This window comes from Leguminivora glycinivorella, chromosome Z (genome assembly GCF_023078275.1).
Source record: "Leguminivora glycinivorella isolate SPB_JAAS2020 chromosome Z, LegGlyc_1.1, whole genome shotgun sequence".
NCBI classification, from domain to species: Eukaryota; Metazoa; Arthropoda; class Insecta; order Lepidoptera; family Tortricidae; genus Leguminivora; species Leguminivora glycinivorella.
Genome location: NC_062998.1, coordinates 40,312,338 through 40,331,316, shown reverse-complemented (window position 1 = coordinate 40,331,316; position 18,979 = coordinate 40,312,338).

The window sequence follows — 18,979 nt, the reverse complement described above, 5'->3', positions numbered from 1 at the left end:
TGAGCCAAGTCTAGGTCCTGGACTAGACTTGTCCTTCTCGGCTTTCACGAGATTCTCATCATGGGGGATGGTGATGTCAACTTTTTTATTTAAAGTTAGTTTTTTTAATTATTATATGGACTCTTCGTTCGTAGCACAGGCGTCGGCGATGGGAGTAACAGCCCAGCACCTTTGCTGGCAGCGTCAGAAGCAAGGGGTGCCAACAACCGCAAAACAATTGCTACCTTCGCTAGACGGCGACTTGCTTGATCTACTAAGAGCAAAGTTTCAAAATAACCTTTTAAGAGCTATGTGTCGTAAAATAATGCGCAGATAAACATTTCATTAAATTCGCTGTAAATGTTTGTCATAAATAAAGATCGTTATCAGCGTGCTGTATTGGTGGCAGAGTATGGTTGGCAAAAAAACAAATACACAAGTATTTAAAACATTATATACTTAACAAATTATGAAATATACACATATTTATAATTATTTATCTAAATTACATTGAATAAATAACTAAAATTTGTTCAACCGATTTGGCTTCGTGCACTACTTTTGACTTGAACTGGGTACTTGAATAACAATTCTAGATAGTTTTATCTAGAGTGCATTTGATTATTTGGATTAAAATAATATGTCTACACTTCGCGTAATGTATTTTTATGACATAATTAATGTCATTTACGTACCTATTTTTTTTTTAAATATATAGTTCATCAGAAAAGGCTTTGTACCGTAGAGGTGTAATCCTAAGAAGGTAAGTATTTATTTTGTAGTTAAGAACAAAGTGAATATTTAAATGTAAGTATTTGTTTTTTTTGCCAACCGTACCGTTTGCCACGAAAAGTGCACCTTGATAACGATCTCTAGTCATAAAATTAATTACTCAATAGGTACAAGGGCATATTCAGTATCGTGTTCTGATAAGGCAAAAGTAGAAGTTAAAATTTTATTACATTTTTTGTTCATTAACATTAGCACAAAGTAACCCTTACATTATTTTAAACGTGTGTCAGAAAATTTTGCATTCATTGTATATTATTATACATTTACAATTCCCCGTTTTATCGGCTACGCTCGTAGCGCGTAGCACGCGCTGGTATCAAATGTGATAGATAAGATGAACATCTGGATCAAGCTTTAGTTTGTTCTTTTTTCATCGTACTTATATACGAGTCAAAAAAGTATTACAAAATGCAATATTTTTAACATATAATGTAAGAAACAATAAGCAATAAAAGGTCGGAGTATGGAAAAAGTGATGAATAGAACTACTTATGCTTGGAGTTTATTGGCGGTTCTAACTTTTATATAATTATGTTATCCCAACATTTCTGTAAGAACAAGGTTAAATACAACAATTACGTAGGTAACATAGCCATACAGAAGGGTATGACCTCTAAGTATTACTTGCTGAGACCTTGTGCGAATAAAACAGACATTGTGCGAATAAAACCTACACTGACCTTCGTCATCTTCTTCACACGAGCTGTGCTCTTGTCGGTGGAGCAATCTCCAACGCGTTCGGTCCTCTGCCAACTCCTTAACCTTCTGGTATGACTCGAATTTAACCTTTACTTTTATTTGGTTAAAATAGTTTCTCCTAGGACTTCCTCTCTATCCTTTTATTTTAACCATTCCATACATTTCACTCCACGTTTTCTTTTATTCATTTTTAATAACGCGTGTTTTCACATATGGCAACGTCGTAAGTACTTACACCAAGACGAGAATAAGGTTTGTCAAGCAGCTTTGTCCAACCAGCCACTCAGCAGGAGGATTAATTCCCGCGCCCTGCCTGAGTGCCCGACATACTTACCTACTCGCACAGATATTCGTCGGCTTTGGTGAAGTTTGTGGGTTTATTTATTAACATTACTAAGAAGGAAAGGGGGCGGCCGCTGCTCTATTTATACAAGCGTAGTTCCCATTTTCCTCCGGAATTTTCAAATTTTGAGGAATATTTTACACGCGTGTTTATTAACAATATAAACTATAGCAACGTCCCCTATGTCTTTCTGTTTTTTTGAGTAAAATAATTAGGAGAAAACATGGTTTATACAAAATTTTAAGTGCTTGCACAATTGCACATAATTCACATACTTCATATGTAGGAAAATCTTATATGTGGATGCTCATGGTGCTCAAACCCTGACTGTTATAAATGTTATACCGGGTGGGTCCTGTAACAAAAGCAAAAAAACTGTAGGCTATACTCCTAATAATGCGTTTTTAAGTGTGGGAGCACCATTATATTACGTGTGACGTTTCGTTTTGATTTTACATTTATTAAAAAACAAAAGATTTTTGCATAATTTATGAGAACCTAAAACAAAGTTTTCTGACGTGCACAACTGCACATGTCATAGTCGACGAAATACGTGACTTAGGACTTTATTTGGACAAACAACTAGATTTCAGACATCACATAACAACAATATGCAAAAAAGCCTCGAAAATACTAGGGTTCATATTTAGAGTAGGTTGATAGTTTGATAACATCAAAGTAGCTATCATGCTTTACAACGCTTACGTTCGTAGTCGCCTTGAATTTGGTTCAGTAGTTTGGGACCCCCATGAGGCTAAATATGTCACCATGCTGGAAAGGGTCCAAAAAAAGTTTACTAGGCATATTTACAAACGTCTTTACGGATATTATCCGTATATGTATCCGTTCGCGGCGCTAACGCTCCCACCGCTCGAGCTCGAGCAGCTCTCAAGCTAGGAACACACTACGCGGACGTCCGTCGTAAATCGACCGCGGACGGGAATCTGGACAATGGAAATACACATAACCGTGCAAACTATCGGTCGACGGACGCGGACGTGGCCTTGAGCGCACGGACGTCCGATCGAAATCTGGCTCTCTGGATGTTTTGTTCCGTGCACACTGATAGGTCGCGGTCGCGGTCGTTTTACGACGGACGTCCGCGTAGTATGTTCCTAGCTTGAATCGCGTCATACTCATATTAGAGTCGGATGATGTTGACGTATTTGCCGACATTACTGGTGCATTTTACAGGAAAGTCCCAAGGTGCATTCATGTGATATAATCTTTGATCTCTTTAACAAAATAATAAACTACCATTCAGTAAGTATTCTGTTAGGTATAAATGTATAAGTATACTAATGGACTAAGTTTTATTGTTATGTATAATAGCATAAAACAACGAATAAAATATCATTTTGCAATAATCATTCAAGTTATAATTGTCTCTTTTTGTGTTAACCTATTTTTTTACTTTTGGGATAGTAAAAATTTTCATTTTTTGCAAATAACTACGATGTTGTTTATTAATCAATGTATACCACATAAGTGCTTTGGTGTAAACTTTTGTGTTAATATTTTAAATAAATGTTTAAATAGTAATACCTAGTAGTAGTATAATACCTTTCACTATCAGTGTGGCATAGTGACCCTGTCTGCTAAGCCGATGGTAAGATAAGATGACATCACTTTTATTACACATACTTATAAAAAAATGGTTCTGATGGGTTTGGATGTTTTCTATGTTTTTTATCTATGTAGTAAGTACATATTTGTGTAGGTACCTATATATCGTTATCGTTGTTTGTGTGCCCACAACCCAAGCCGTCCTGACCTTAACGTGGGCAGTTAATCTGTGTAAGATCTCTTGCATTTAGTGCGGCGCGAAATTCATCTATGGAAATCAAAACCTTCCCCGTACATTTTCAATTAATTTTTAATTTATTTATTATTTGTTATATGCTCGTCAATGATTCCGCCAAACTTGCCTCCTTTTTAATTTGGTTGACCGTCAATATTAATAGGGGTTGTGTATCTAAACGAAAAATATCTACCACGAACCACGAGTAAGACTCATAACTTTGTTCCGTTTAGTTATAATTTTAGGGCATAATTGTTTAACTTTTTCTCACAAGCTTTTCGAAACAAAAAGTGAAAAGAATTAAGACTGACCGGATTCTGTCGTAGGCGTGTATTTGGTAATTAAGAAAGCAGAGGAGGGGGTACTTTTAAAGGAGGAATGATGGAGGTTGGAAGGGGGTCGATTTTCAATTTGCATTTGAATCGACGGCGGTGCTCGCGGGCCTATGTTGCCGACAAAAGCTGATTCATCTTCATGCAATATAAAACACAATATGCACACGTGTCCGTCCCATATAACGCAAAGAAATAAATATTTTATGGTTCTCTTGTGTGCACGATTGTTCAGCCTTTGGTCAGTTTGAATGGACTGTGAATTTCGGCCTAATCGCTCCAGCAACTGCTGTACGTAACGTGTCTCTAATTGGGGGCAGTTAGACGTTAGCAATTTCAAAGGAGAGACACTACACTTTTTTGATACAAATATCCATTTACTTTTAATAGTGAAAGGAATTTGTAACATGAAATAAATTCTTTTTCGTAACTTGTTTATTAGGAAAAATAGTAGGTATTTATTGATACATACTATAAGATGTAAAATTAGTGTGCGACTGACTAGTAGGGTATCGACAACTCTTACCTGAAATAAAAAGTGTGATTTTATCACTACAAAAATGACAGACTGTATTAATAGGCAAAATAAACAACAATAATGTGCTCAACAATTTAGTTGAAAGGTAATCTATTAAAAATATAAATAAAATAGATTCTTTCAGCGGCTTAGAAAAACGAAATGTAGAAAACTGGAAATGGAAAGAGTTAAACTTACAGAAACGTGTACCACAATTAGAGGTACTTTAAACAAAATCGGGTGATTAGGACGCCCTTCAGCAATCAATAGCGTTCAGAATATCATTTAGGGCCTCATTCCATTTAGAGAGATTCAAGTCTTATTAACTTCCATCTTGATCCAATATCTACGAGCCATTGCTCAAGTAACCCAATTACGAAAATAATTATTTTTAATTTTGTTTAAAACAAGCGCCCATTTCAAATGAGATAATTTGGTAAGAAATTATTTAATAAAACAATGCCGTTGATTACGTATTTCTATTTTGTAGATGTACCTAGTACATAATTGAGGAGGATCATAATATTAGATCTTGTATTATAATTTATGGGCTGTATGGGACGGTGAGACATGGTTTGTTGAAAACTGTTCGACGACTATTACGGACGTATGCAAGTATAGTAGATAAGTAAATTAAGTATGTTTTGAGTGCGCTGATGAATGGCCTAATGAGTAGCACAGTGCCATTAAAGTAGTCTTAAAATTTGATTTATTCGCTTGGAAGCTGCAAGTATATCCACATATATATATATGGGATACTTGACCCGGAAACGAACGAAGTAATGTAATCTAAGGGCGCCGATATAATTAGATGTTCGCCGCAAAAGCAAATCTCGGGAGGCAATGTACTAACCAGATCTACCCACACATGACATGGTGGATGTCATCAGAAGCTTAGATCAGGTGATAGGCGAAGCGATTTCTATAAGTAATTTATTTACTTTACTGTAAAGAACATATAGTGCCATATATTACCGTATTAGTTAGGTAATGAGATCATTCGTAAAACGTCGTATGATACACGTGCGAAGAGGGAATGCGTAACTCCCTTCAGTCGTGTTTTAATGTATCGCCATTCGCCAGTCGTTTCGAGTTCTCTCTTTTCCGCACTTGTAGCGTGATGTACAACTATTCTTTGATTTAAGTTAAGACACATGGTTGTAGGATTTTACAACTTTAAAAGTGTAGAATACCTAAACCGTGCTTACTATTTTACGCATTTTCCTTACAATAACCGTCGGTCTGATATGTACCTCTATATAATAAATGAATAAAGTTTTTAGAATAAAATGTTCCCTGGCTGAAAAGATTCTGAGCGCAATCAATATTATGCATCAGAAATCACAACTTGTCCCGATAAATATGTACCTGTACCTACGTTATTTTGCTTTAATTCGTAACTCAACGCTATGGCATATCTACGTTCATTTTTGTATCAAAATAGGAGACTATCTATTCATCACATTTTAGCCAAATCTGACGATAACAAAACATCGACAGCTACAACAAAAAACAAATCAACCAGCATATAGTATTTTAATTTACTTTTATATAAACAATTATGTTATTAGCCGATTTAATAGTTGCGTATATTCTCATTAAAACTGGAGACCGTTTGGGTTCTATTTCGATCTCAGTAAAAAGGCCGTGATAATCACGTTTTCCATTTAGTTCGATAGCTGTTAAATAAATGAACCTGGTTTCTCTTGGAGCGATTAATTATTAGACGCTCTTTTTTACTGCCAATGTAACTTAATTATCCTTTACTCCTCCTTAAGTTAGGTAAATATAGGGAAATTGTCATAGGCGGGCAGGTAGGTACAATTAACCAATTTGAATCCTAGGCCACTACAGAACCTTTTCACAGTAAACGTCAATGAAAATTCAATGGCAAATAAATCATTGTGTGAATAAGACAGGGTTTTCCAGGGTTCTAGACTCTAGAGTGGCCTGGGATTTAAATTGGCTGACTATACGTACAAAAGCAGTGCTTCAGAGATAAATACCATATTTGTTCTGCAGAAAAGGGCTATTCGAGCAATATACATAATGTACAATATACAAATGAACCATAGATACTCACTTAGAGATAAGTTTAAGGACATTAATATAATGACAGTGCATTATCAATATATTTATGAGAATATTATGTATGTACATAAAAACATTTGTAAATTTAAGAAAAACTGTGATGTACATAATATAAACACTAGAAATAAGCATTTTTAAGCTTGCAGTGCCCTTCACTCGGCTCCGTAAAATTAAAAAATCATTCAAAATGGGTAATTGTGTAAGATTTTATAACAAACTTCCTAATGCCATCACTGAACTCTTTTAATCGATTTAAACATTATGTAAAGCGTATAGGTACTGATCTCTACCTAGCCTACTATTACACACAAGACTATACCTACATGAATGATGAAACACCGTGGGATACAAGTATTGCTGAAAACAATTAATTATGTAGGTTTATTAATGATGATATTGATAATTCAATGTATTTTTATAGAATTTCTTTTTGACATTTAGAATTTATTATAGATGTTTTTAGACTAGTATTTTTTATACAATTTAGATTGATATCATTTTATTAATTCAATGTAGTTTTAAAACAATATTGTTTATTGCACCAATAAATTGCTCTGATATCTAGAATAAGATGAATATTGTACATTGTTGACAATTTAAAAGTGCTTATTGTAAGCCTATTTTGAATAAAGAATATTTTGACTTTTGACTTTGACTTTGAAATTTGGTCTTATTTATTCTTCTTCTGAGACACTTACCAGGAGGTGAATTCAGATTTTAAACTGTACCAAGTACCGATTGGTATGATAATATATTATTCATTTCCCTTGCATTCTTACCCAAAAAAAAAGCGAATAAGGCCGAATACGCATCCAGGTAGTGTGTGACAGGACATCGCTTTCGCCTATTCATGTGTTGTGAGTATTTACATACTCATTACTTATGCACGCAGTGGTGTGTAGGGCTTGTGGTGTTTATCGAGTATGCGGATGCCTTCGCTTGCTTCCGCTCACAACCGCTAGACACATTCTATTAGTTTCAACGCTAACTATGCAAATAGTTTTAAAATTATCATATTGAATAGCGACACGTTCAGGGTTAGCTTTATTAACTATAACGTGTGTAACTAAAATATACCTAATATTTACTTATTTTATACAAAAATGAGTTACAAGTTACAACAATTAATCTAAAAATATTAATAAATTAAACTTCAAAGTGGGTGGTGTCACTTCGAAGTTTCGCAGAAAAAATAACTTTTAAATGCCTAAAACACGTTTAAATCGAGATCTGCAATAAAATAAATCTTACTGCTTACCTGTAGCTACAGTACCTAGTAGGTTTAGAACAGAGTGTTTATTCAGTCACCCGCAATCATTTACAGGGTGAATATAAGAATTTGGGAATCAACCCCGATAGCGCGTCCTACCCTACCATTCACCCCTTATGGAAAAGGCAATTCATTGGAAAGAATAGCATAAACATGATTTATTTTGTGATAAAACTAGATATTCCATGTCGTTTGTCGGGACTCAAATCTGCAGTCGAGTTCATTCCAGCCCAGCCTTTACTTAGTAAGTTTGTATAAAAAAGATATCTGTAGGTCAGACGATTAGGTATAGCTATTAAATAGGTATGTAGGTTTCCAAATTAAGCGAACCAAGTGAAGTTTCATTTAGGTAAACGAGAGATTAAGTTAGATTAGAGTTATACGAGGTACTTAACCCCAGATACTAAACGCCCTCCACCGGTCATTTTTTACATTGTCTTAGCAATTATCCCGGTCGTGTAAAAAGCTATAGGCCAAATGGCACGGATTTACATTACTTTATTCATTTCTCATGCTCCGAAAGTGCGTCGATGTTGTTCAAAAAAGTTTGAAGCGATATATTTTTGCACTATAGATCAGTCAATGAATGCTCAAAAGTTTCACTACGGGATGTTGTTAGGGATAGTCAGGAGACATACGTACTAAAAGTCCTCGGACTTTGGACCTGAGCTCGAAGAGGGGGGGGATGAAAAAGGTCCCATTTTTTGGTTTTTTGTTCATATTTCAAAAACTATGCGTCATACTAAATTTTAGTTTACTACACTTTGAAAGCTTATAAAATTTTCTATAACTTTGATTTAGAAACATTTTTTTCTATTCTTAACCGTTGTCTAGGTATGAGCTCCTAAAAACTGTCAATTTTTAAAAAATCGTCATCCTCCCACTTTTTACTTCATACATTGCTCTATATCTTGTTTCCTCACATACCTGCAGACTTGGCTTGGATGCGATATTTATGCTGAGCAATGGGGATGGGCATGGAACGAAAGCAACTTACTGATTCATGTGCAAATCAAAGTACTTAGCAGCTGCTCCGGAAGAAATACTGAAGTTAATATTTTGCCGGTGCACCACAGATTGTAGTAGTGGTAGATGTGGGTGTAAGAAGGCCTTCATGTATATCAAGTTCATTGCATATTATTAGTTGTATCAGTATCAGTATTCCAGACTTTTTTTACCTCCCTCCACTATGACTGCACGTATTACAGTTGTGCATGTGACTTGTCTCAGTATACCTACACTGTTCGATATTAAAGAATATGTTAGTTTCATCAGTATACGTCACTTTATTTCCAAAACTAATGCGAATTTCAGCATGAATTTTCCGTGGAAGGTAAATGTACCTAGTAAAATTGAAAATTGTCACTTGTCTCAGTCTCAGTAAGTATACTTAGGAGGTATCGATATACTACTAACTGTCTTCTGAGCCAATTTTTTTTAATGTGTAGATAATTATAATTATTGTTACCTGTTATGTAAATGCCTTTATACAGCATCGTAATACAATCCAGTTCATTAAATACATATTTTACACGTTTATCACATACATAATATTTGTTGCTTCTTTTCGTTCACTGAAAAAATTGCTCAGTGACATGTTTTTTAAAGTCGTATAATTATTCAACGGTACGTGACACATAAGCATATGTACACATATTATGAAAGGTGATTGAATGGTCTACAACACTCTAAAAAAAATTTGGTTGCTCCTATCAATATTTTGACAGTCGTAGTCAAGCATCTTGATTCCATACGAGCCTGATAAGATCTTAGACAAATCAAATAAGGTAATTTTGATTGCTCTTACTTTTGTAACGTAACTGAGCCGATTAAGATCTTGTTCAATAATTCCATGAAAAATAATTATGCGAACTAAATTACCTTAGTAAGTTCAACTAAGGATTGAATCAACCTATGTTACATAGTTATGCCTAACAAGTTAATAATTGATTCAAGGCGTACAATGGTTAGGAATAACAAACCACCTAAGTTATTAGTTCAATCATACATTTCCTTGTTGTTTTTAGTAATCAGCTTTATTTGAATTATATAAGATCGTAATTGTAGTGATGAACTTCACGTCAACTAAGAGAAAACTGCTCTTAGTTGGTCTTCATTTTTTAGAGTGAAGATTTCTGAAGAAAGCTTTTGTCTAAGATAAATATTTTTCAAGATATGGAGCAATGTATGTAGTAAAAAGTAGGGGGGGATGACGATTTTTAAAAAACCGGCCAAGAGCGTGTCGGGCCACGCTCAGTGTAGGGTTCCGTAGTTTTCCGTATTTTTCTCAAAAACTACTGAACCTATCAAGTTCAAAACAATTTTCCTAGAAAGTATTCATAAAGTTCTACTTTTGTGATTTTTTCATATTTTTTAAACATATGGTTCAAAAGTTAGAGGGGGGGGGACGCACTTTTTTTTCCTTTAGGAGCGATTATTTCCGAAACTATTAATATTATCAAAAAACGATATTAGTAAACCCTTATTCATTTTTTAATACCTATCCAACGATATATCACACGTTGGGGTTGGAATGAAAAAAAATATCAGCCCCCACTTTACATGTAGGGGGGGTGCCCTAACGAAACATTTTTTTCCACTTTTTATTTTGCACTTTGTTGGCGTGATTGATATACATATTGGTACCAAATTTCAGCTTTCTAGTGCTAACGGTTACTGAGATTATCCGCGGACGGACGGACGGACGGACGGACGGACGGACGGACGGACGGACGGACGGACGGACGGACGGACGGACGGACGGACAGACATGGCGAAACTATAAGGGTTCCTAGTTGACTACGGAACCCTAAAAATTACAGTTTTAGGAGCTCATACCTAGACAACGGTTAAGAATAGAAAAAATGTTTTTAGATCAAAGTTATAGAGAATTTAATAAGCTTTCGAAGAGTAATAAACCAAAATTTCGTATGACGCATAGTTTTTGAAATGTGAGCAAAAATCCAAAAAATGGGACCTTTTTCATCACCCCCCTCTTCGAGCTCACGTCCAAAGTCCAAGGACTTTTAGTATGTATGACTCCTGACTATTAACAACATCCCGTAGTGAAACTTTCTGCTTTCGGCCATTCCATCTAGGATCGTTCGTTGACCAAGCTACTAGAGCATTTTAATGTTCAAGCACAATTTTTTTATTTTTTGACCATAATTTTACCGGATTTATTTAGTAAGGAGATAACATAGAAGACATACATGGCAATAACTTAAAATAACAAAAATAGCCTTAGATACAGATGCTTTCATATACGTATCCCACGAATAATTTGTTATTTAATAGGTCTCTTAGTACCTATTTAGTCACGTTACTTTCCAATACACCTGTATTTAAATTTCCTAGTATAAGGTATTAACAGTAGAACATTGCCTCTCACCCTTATCACCATCTCCCTCTGTTGACAATCTACTATGTATGTACATGCTTTTATGTAATTAACAATCTGTAAGGTAAAATACCCCATAATGGACGGTGATGCCATTATGGACAAAAAAACACAAATCTTTAAAAATAAGTATCTAAAATAAGTTTCTAAAAATTGACGGCTATGTACCATAAACTAGAGTTATAGTGCTGTTTCATTTTGAAGTTTCAATTAATTCGGTTATTTCTGAAGGATTTGGCGAAAAGATAAAATTCACCAGTTTACTGAAAAAAATATCAAGACGAATTCTTAGTAATGTTGCTAAGAGAGTTGAGTTCATGTATAAAATAATAAAAAAATAACGCACGGTGTAATCTTGAATGCGTTTTACTTACTGCATTAAGCATGAGATAAGGTATAAAACATACTAGTTTGTTGCTCCAAAGATATAAAGAAATGACGTTATTTTGCGAGTGTCCATTACTGGACCCGAAAAACTGCGTACCTCCTATGATGGACAAGGAACAATTTACAAAACCAAAATTTACAAGAAATAATCCTATGTTAAAATAACCCAAACTAATTGTATTTATGGTGTATAAAATTGACTCATTGCGTATCAGTTGGCTTTAGAAGTAAAATTTTAAACTTATTTCACTGTCCATAATGGGGGATCCATTACTGGAGAACTGCCGTCCATAATTGGAGAAAAAACACTTAGTTTTAATTTGTTAACTATGAAGAAACCAATAGGAGTATCTATTCTGCAATACGCTTGAAATGTAAAAGAAGGATAGGACATTCAAGATTTAACACGCTTAGCCGCAGAATTTTTACATTTATCAGTGAAATATCAAAAACAGGCGAATTTTTTTCTTAAACTGTCCATGATTGGGTCCGTCACCTCATGCAAGCACGTGTGTAGATTCAAGTCAGCCAAAGCTAGTTAGCACAGAGCCTTAGAGGTGTATTGAGATTTGTTGAGATAAACGCTTAGATAATATCCAAACGGGTTGTACTTACTATTTTAATAAGTAGGTAAATATCTAATTCTAAATTTTTGATTTGATAGTATTTACATATATGTATGTAGTAGTACAACACATAATAAAATACTTTATTGAGATTGAAAAGAAGGTTATTAAAGGTATTTCACAAAGCATGCATTAGTTGCATGTATTTGCCTACTTTTTGAAGAAAACCGTTTAATACACGTCTTTTTAAGCGACACAGTGGAAAATTGACAAAGTAGAATATCATTTGTCAACGCCATTTGGTGACGTTTTCTGCCTTCGCTGAATGTTAATGGAATCATACCTTAGACGTCAGTCCACTGAGGCTATGCAATGAAGCTCAAACGGAATAATAAAATATCACTTCTTTGTACATGTCATTATTGAATCAGCGGACTTTTAACGGCTCTTCTAAGCGAGTTGTCTCTTAAGAGCACTTAAGTACAATGAGACAGAACATCAGCAAGATTGCAACTCAAGCTCTTTCTTCGATTTGATTTCTCAAGTATTATTACCACGATACCAGGAGAGTATAAACATAAATAAGATTGCAGCCCTATTAATAAAAAAAAGGCCTAATAGTATAAGAAAAATTGCCATCAGGGACCCTTGTACTTATACGTATGTAAACAACTTTGTTTACCATGGTTTGCAATAAATGCTTATCTTACATTATCTACAATATAAATAATTTAGAATTTTGAGCATATAAGAATAAGTACTAGAAGATTAGCAGCCCTGGACTTTGCCCTGGAACTGATCCTGGACCTTGATCAGCTTGACCAGGACCGATTTAGAAAATAGGCATTTTTAATAAGGCAACTTATTACAGTGAGATAAAGAATAAGATAACGTCACTACTTTGAAAAAAACTTGTATCTTCTTCTGTCAATGAAAAGAAAAATGTAGTAAGTATGTATGGAATGCATATAGACTTATTGCGTTTTAACTTTGAGGAGCAGTGTGAGATACGAGATTTTTTCAAAGTAGTGACGATAAGCATATACCTCTAGTACATAGGGTAACACCGATTGTAGAGTAAGGTTTTATTATTTTATTACTAACAAATAAAAAACGAACTTGTACATAGCTCGTAGCTGTTAGGTACTTATCTGTAGAAATGTGGCGTAGAGATAGTTTGTCATGGGGGGAGGATATATCAGAAATCATCCCTTAAGGGGGTGTAAGTTTGTATGAGGAATAAATCCTTGGTATGTATACAAGGTGCTCGCGAGGAACCCATATAACTTTAACGGCATATTCTTGGTCACATTTTAAGACTAAAATGTCATATAAACTTTTCTAGATTTCGTCTAGTTTCAGAGTTATTGCCAATTAAAAAAAAAACATTTCCGTATTGTTACTCAGTAGAAAAGGTCTTCTTAACGGCGCTGATGCGCAATTGTGGAGCATAGTCTCACAGTAGTCATTGATAGATGTCAAAATGTGACAAGAAAAACTTCCGAAAAATTTGGTTTTTAGAAAAATAAATTAAGGAACTCATTTTAATTGCTAACTTTATGGATAAAAATTACTTTTTATGTGAAAATACGTCCAAAAAAGTAAAAAAAAAAAAAAAATCGCGAAAAATTTTAAAATTCATATTACATTTTTTCTTTCTTTTGGCCTCAGAAACGCGTGGTTCAAGTTATGCGGGTTCCTCGCGAGCACCTTGTATAGTTTAAGGTTCAGTTATAGATATGTTTATAAATAGGTTTACAAAAATTCAACCCGAGAATGTAAAAAGTTGTAACTTAACAAAGGAATTAAATACCCAATTAAAAAAGCAGATTTATATGATTTAAAAAGCACCTGTAAGGTTTAGGAAATAAAAAGGCATAGACGTATGAAAAGAGAATCAATAAAACGCAGATTGTATATAAAATACTCACCGTATTCACCCGTAATGACTAATTCCACGCAGAGTAAGTCGCTGGAAACAGCTGGTAGAAGGTATAAGTAACGACTCTTGAGTAATAGTTACAATTACTATCAAGTCCCATTATACCAGGTACCTGTATAGTAAACGAATACCGCTGGTTGTAATATCGACTATTTTGTGCGGCATTCATTTATTGCCGGTTCACACGAAATGGGTGTGCTAAAATAGCTACCTATCTGATATACCTACCTACCGTACCTACGCACCGCACGTCATGTTATACGTTTTAGAGTTCTATACAAAATAGGTACAAAAGGAACCCCTATGCCGACTGCGACTTAAGACGCAACAAGAGGGATCGTTTCTTCATACAAACACACTTGTCTTTAGTTTCCTCTCTGGCTTTGGAAGCTAGATTAAGCACTAATTCTCTCAACACAAATTATTATTTAATATGAATATCTGTATTAGACAATTGAGTTTTATGATATTTTTGTTTAAGGCTCTCAGCTGACTCAGCTCCCAGACAAGTGCTATTTTTTTAAGGTAACTGTAGACGTACTAACATTCAAAGTGTAGGTACCTACGAAATCAGGTGGGGCATCAACATCATAGATCTTTGACAGTTACCTACCGATGTTTTTTTTAAGTCATGTCCAGAAGTGTTTCGTCTTTAGTAATAGTTACACAAGATAGTTGAAAATTTGCACGGAACCTTCGGTGCGCGAGTAAAACGAACTCGAACTTGACCGGTTTTTCACTTTATTATGGCAAACGCTTATAACCCTCTCTCACCATAAAATAGGTCGGTATATAACATACAATTTTTTTATGTAACTATTTTAACATGTTATACTTAAGTTTTAAATTTAAAGAGTTGTTCTAATACAAATAAACTACAATGTAAGTAACATTGTTCGTATGTGAAATGAGGCACTCGAGAAGCTTACAAACTACGTAATGAGGGAACACTGACAAAGTAATAAAACTATTCCATAGGGATACATTTCTGCTTGAGATTATTACGAGTATTTCCCACGAAATTATTTTCTCCAATCTTGAAATGAGAATAACTGGTAGAGAATGTACCCAAAAAACAAGTATGTACTTTGTAATAAAGTTAAAATTGTTAGGTATATAAGTAGGTATCTGAACAGAGTCCACAAAGTCATCATCATCATCCTCCTTGCGTTATCCCGGCATTCGTCAAGGCTCGTGACAGCCTAGGGTCGTCTTTGACAAGTCCACCAAGTCATATAATGCTAAAATGGAAATCACTTAACATTAGCGAAGTCACAAGCGCCTTGGCCAAGAAAATACCTTTAGTTCTAAGAATCAATGTTATTTTCACATTTATTACTACTAAACCTCTTAATTCTCAAGATCATCTGTAAATTTAATAACTAGTACTTACAGTAACTATTAAAAATAAACGGAGTAAAACATTGGGATTTGGGCTAAGTACCAGTTAGACTTGCTCGCCTAGGTTCCGTACAAATATGCCAAATATTTATTATTTTTTTTAAAGTTCTGAAGAAGACATAATCTGCCTAATTTTTGCGAAGCGTAGGTATTAGTAAGCGTTCCCAAGATAGTGGGCCTTTCAAGACAGTCGGACGGACTACGAGTACGAAACGATACTTTCATCCGAAAGGTTTCCGTTTTTCCTTAGTCTTTCGAAACGGAACTCTACAAACATAAGAGTAGAGAAAATAGTAACACACAGTCGACAAATCGTTCATCATCATAATGACAAGATATAAACAAAGATGCCATTAGCGTAACCATTTCCAGTATACATACAAATATATTATTTGAATACAACTACAATATCTGTTGTTTAAATTCAATACTTAAAAATGCATTTTATTACGTTAGTGCTTCCTACCAAAATCATGTTATCGGGGTCCTTTGTTGCAAGAGATTGTTTGTTTTCTCGCAAATCATTATTAGACAGATGTGACGGACAGGGAAGTAATAGGGGTTCCTACAAATAACGAGGTTTTCTGATTACTAAATTGCGAATGTTCTCGGTATTGTCCCTCGCACATTTATTGTCAAGCTTTAGTGTGAATTTGTATGGTATTTGATGAGTAACCTACTTGTATAATAAATGTGGATGTAATTCAAACATCAAACGAAGTAATCGTCAACTGCAAATTTCGGGTTTTTTACGGTTTTGAGAATGTACTTGCATAGGCATGTATGTTACATACATTGCTAAGCAAGCACCTACATAGTTAGAACCTTTGACAGCAACATGGTATGCTTCCTGTAGTATAGTAAAACAACACTGAAGGATTAGTGGATGTAAGCGTAGCGTTATAAATTAGGGTTACTCAGAAAGTAGATACGTAAGGTTGACATTGAGTAGAGGTGTAGGTACGAGTATTCTATGGTAACGTTGATTGAGGATGGGGTCCGGCATTTATTAATAACAAAGGCTCGGAACCGGTTTGTTCTTTATTTACAAAATACCGGTTTTATTTCGATCTTTTTCTTTTTATGGCTTATTAATCTATTTTCAATGAGACGGTTTAATAAGTCCGTAAAAAAAGTTAAGGAAAAAATGTATCCTAGAAACATCACGAAAAATGCTCGTTTAGATAGCGCCACACCTTTGGTCAATTGTGGGTTAAATGGCAACATCACTATCAGGGACGGGTCAAATTGTCAAAGCTGATGTTTTAAAAGTTTTATGATTTATCCCTTTGTTCAAAGGTGGCGGAGGTGGTGAGTAAATGCATTCTACTATAGACTATAAATTTCTCTTGGACAATAATCCTTTTATATCCATTTGCTTTGGTCTTACGCTGTGGGTCTTACGTAAAAAGCACAAAGAAAAAATATTGGGCTCTTTTAGGGTTTTTTTTAACCACTTGACAGTCCAGCCCGCGCGACCATTTTCCGGTCAACAGTCCGGATTTTTAAGTGACGCGCGCAGCGCGCTGCGCATCCACAACTTTCTACAAAAACGTCTGTATCTTCTTAACTACACAAGGTATAGTTAAAAAAAAATACTTTGGCATAAATGAACGTACAGTAATTGAAATAAAATTATAGTCATAGTAACATATGTACGATTATATACTATAATCAAGGTTAAACTTATGGAATCGGTAAAAAAATTAAGATTTTTTTTATTTGACTATTACTTAAATTACAGGAAGTTTTAAGCGATGACCCCCTTTTTTTATTACGTATTAGAGAAATATACTATTTTTAACCAACTTCAAAAAAGGAGGAGGTTCTCAATTCGACTGAATGTTTTTTTTTTTTGTATGTATGTTATTCGATAAGTATCTCCGAGAATCATGGACCGATTTTCAAAATTTTTTTTTTCATTCGATCAGGTATAACCCCGAGATGGTCCCCTTGGCACCAAGTCGGGGTCTGATGATGGGATCTTGGAGAAATCGAAAGAACTCCTGAAATGTTATAGGCACATGTAATGTTTTTAGTGTATTTTTCAAAGGTACACCAGTATTTACGACTGATGGTGATAACTTTATGTGGCTGAGCTGATGATGGAAGGTCAAATCTTCAATGGTTAGGAGTTAAAGGATAATTCTATCACTACTGTACGTATATTCGGACTGATACATAAAATATCAATAGGAACCACTAAAAATCAACAAATAAATAAACTTTTTAACAAAAAATAAAACCGCCTTCAAAAATAAGCGCGTTACAAAAAACGAAGAAACTAAAAAGCAAAAAATAATAAGCCTTTGAATTCAGATTCCTTATCGGATTGCAATAATCTAAACATCCAAATTATAAACAAATCAATTATTTTTGGAGTCAGTGCCAGCCTGCGTATGGTTGGGTGGTGCAAACAGGAATAGCAAGGCGATGAACTGGTCTGGTACCGACTACAAAAGTAATTGATTAGTTTATAATTTGTATGTTTAGATTATTGCAATCCGATAAGGAATCTGAATTCAAAGGTTTATTATTTTTTGCTTTTTAGTTTCTTCGTTTTTACCTTTATAATGATACCACAACCAACACATACAGTTCTCATGAAGTTATCCAAAAAAAATTAAACAAATTCAAAATCAAACACAAACACGCGGAGTTTGACAAGGCAGAGGCACTACCGAATATATTTTTTCATTGACTAAGTAACGAGCGTACATTGCCATCTATACTTTTTGTAGCAAACTATGTAGTTAGGCTACGTTATTGTATCAAGAGAATAAGTAAATAATGCCGCAATATTTCGCTAGATGTCACTTTAATCAACTGTTTCTCCATCCCCTCCTTTGGATACTAAGGTATCCGGGGCTGTCTGCTGAATATTTTTTTTGGATAGTATGCTATCGTGGGACTGTCAAGTGGTTAAATAATGGTTCTTAGTGGTTTGATTATATGCATTTTTTAAGAATAGACACTTTGAAGATTTATTCGGACTTTTACGAATTAATTCTTACTTTTAGGCACTCTAAATAGTACAAAAAATGTAAAAGTCTAATAATAAAATAATACAGGCGATTCTGATAAAATAAAAATACTTTTTTTACTAAATATAATAAAATTTTGAAGTATTTTTATGAAATAATATGATAAATAAAATGGTTTGGCGCCTTGTCTTTCGGACTCCCCGTATGTTAAACTACTCTTTGATTAACCTTCATTCAGTGGGACGACTCATATATTTATTCTGCTTATTTCAATAACATAAATGCGTCCAATGGAGCAGCAACTATTTCGTCGGAATCTAATAACTAATTAGCTGAAATAATTTTGCGGACCATTGACATATATCATTATTGATTATAAAGTTGGTACTTATCATGGTTGTGTATTTATAATGTTTGTATATTATTAATAAACGATTATTTTTTATGACGACACGCAAAGAGAACAACACAAAGG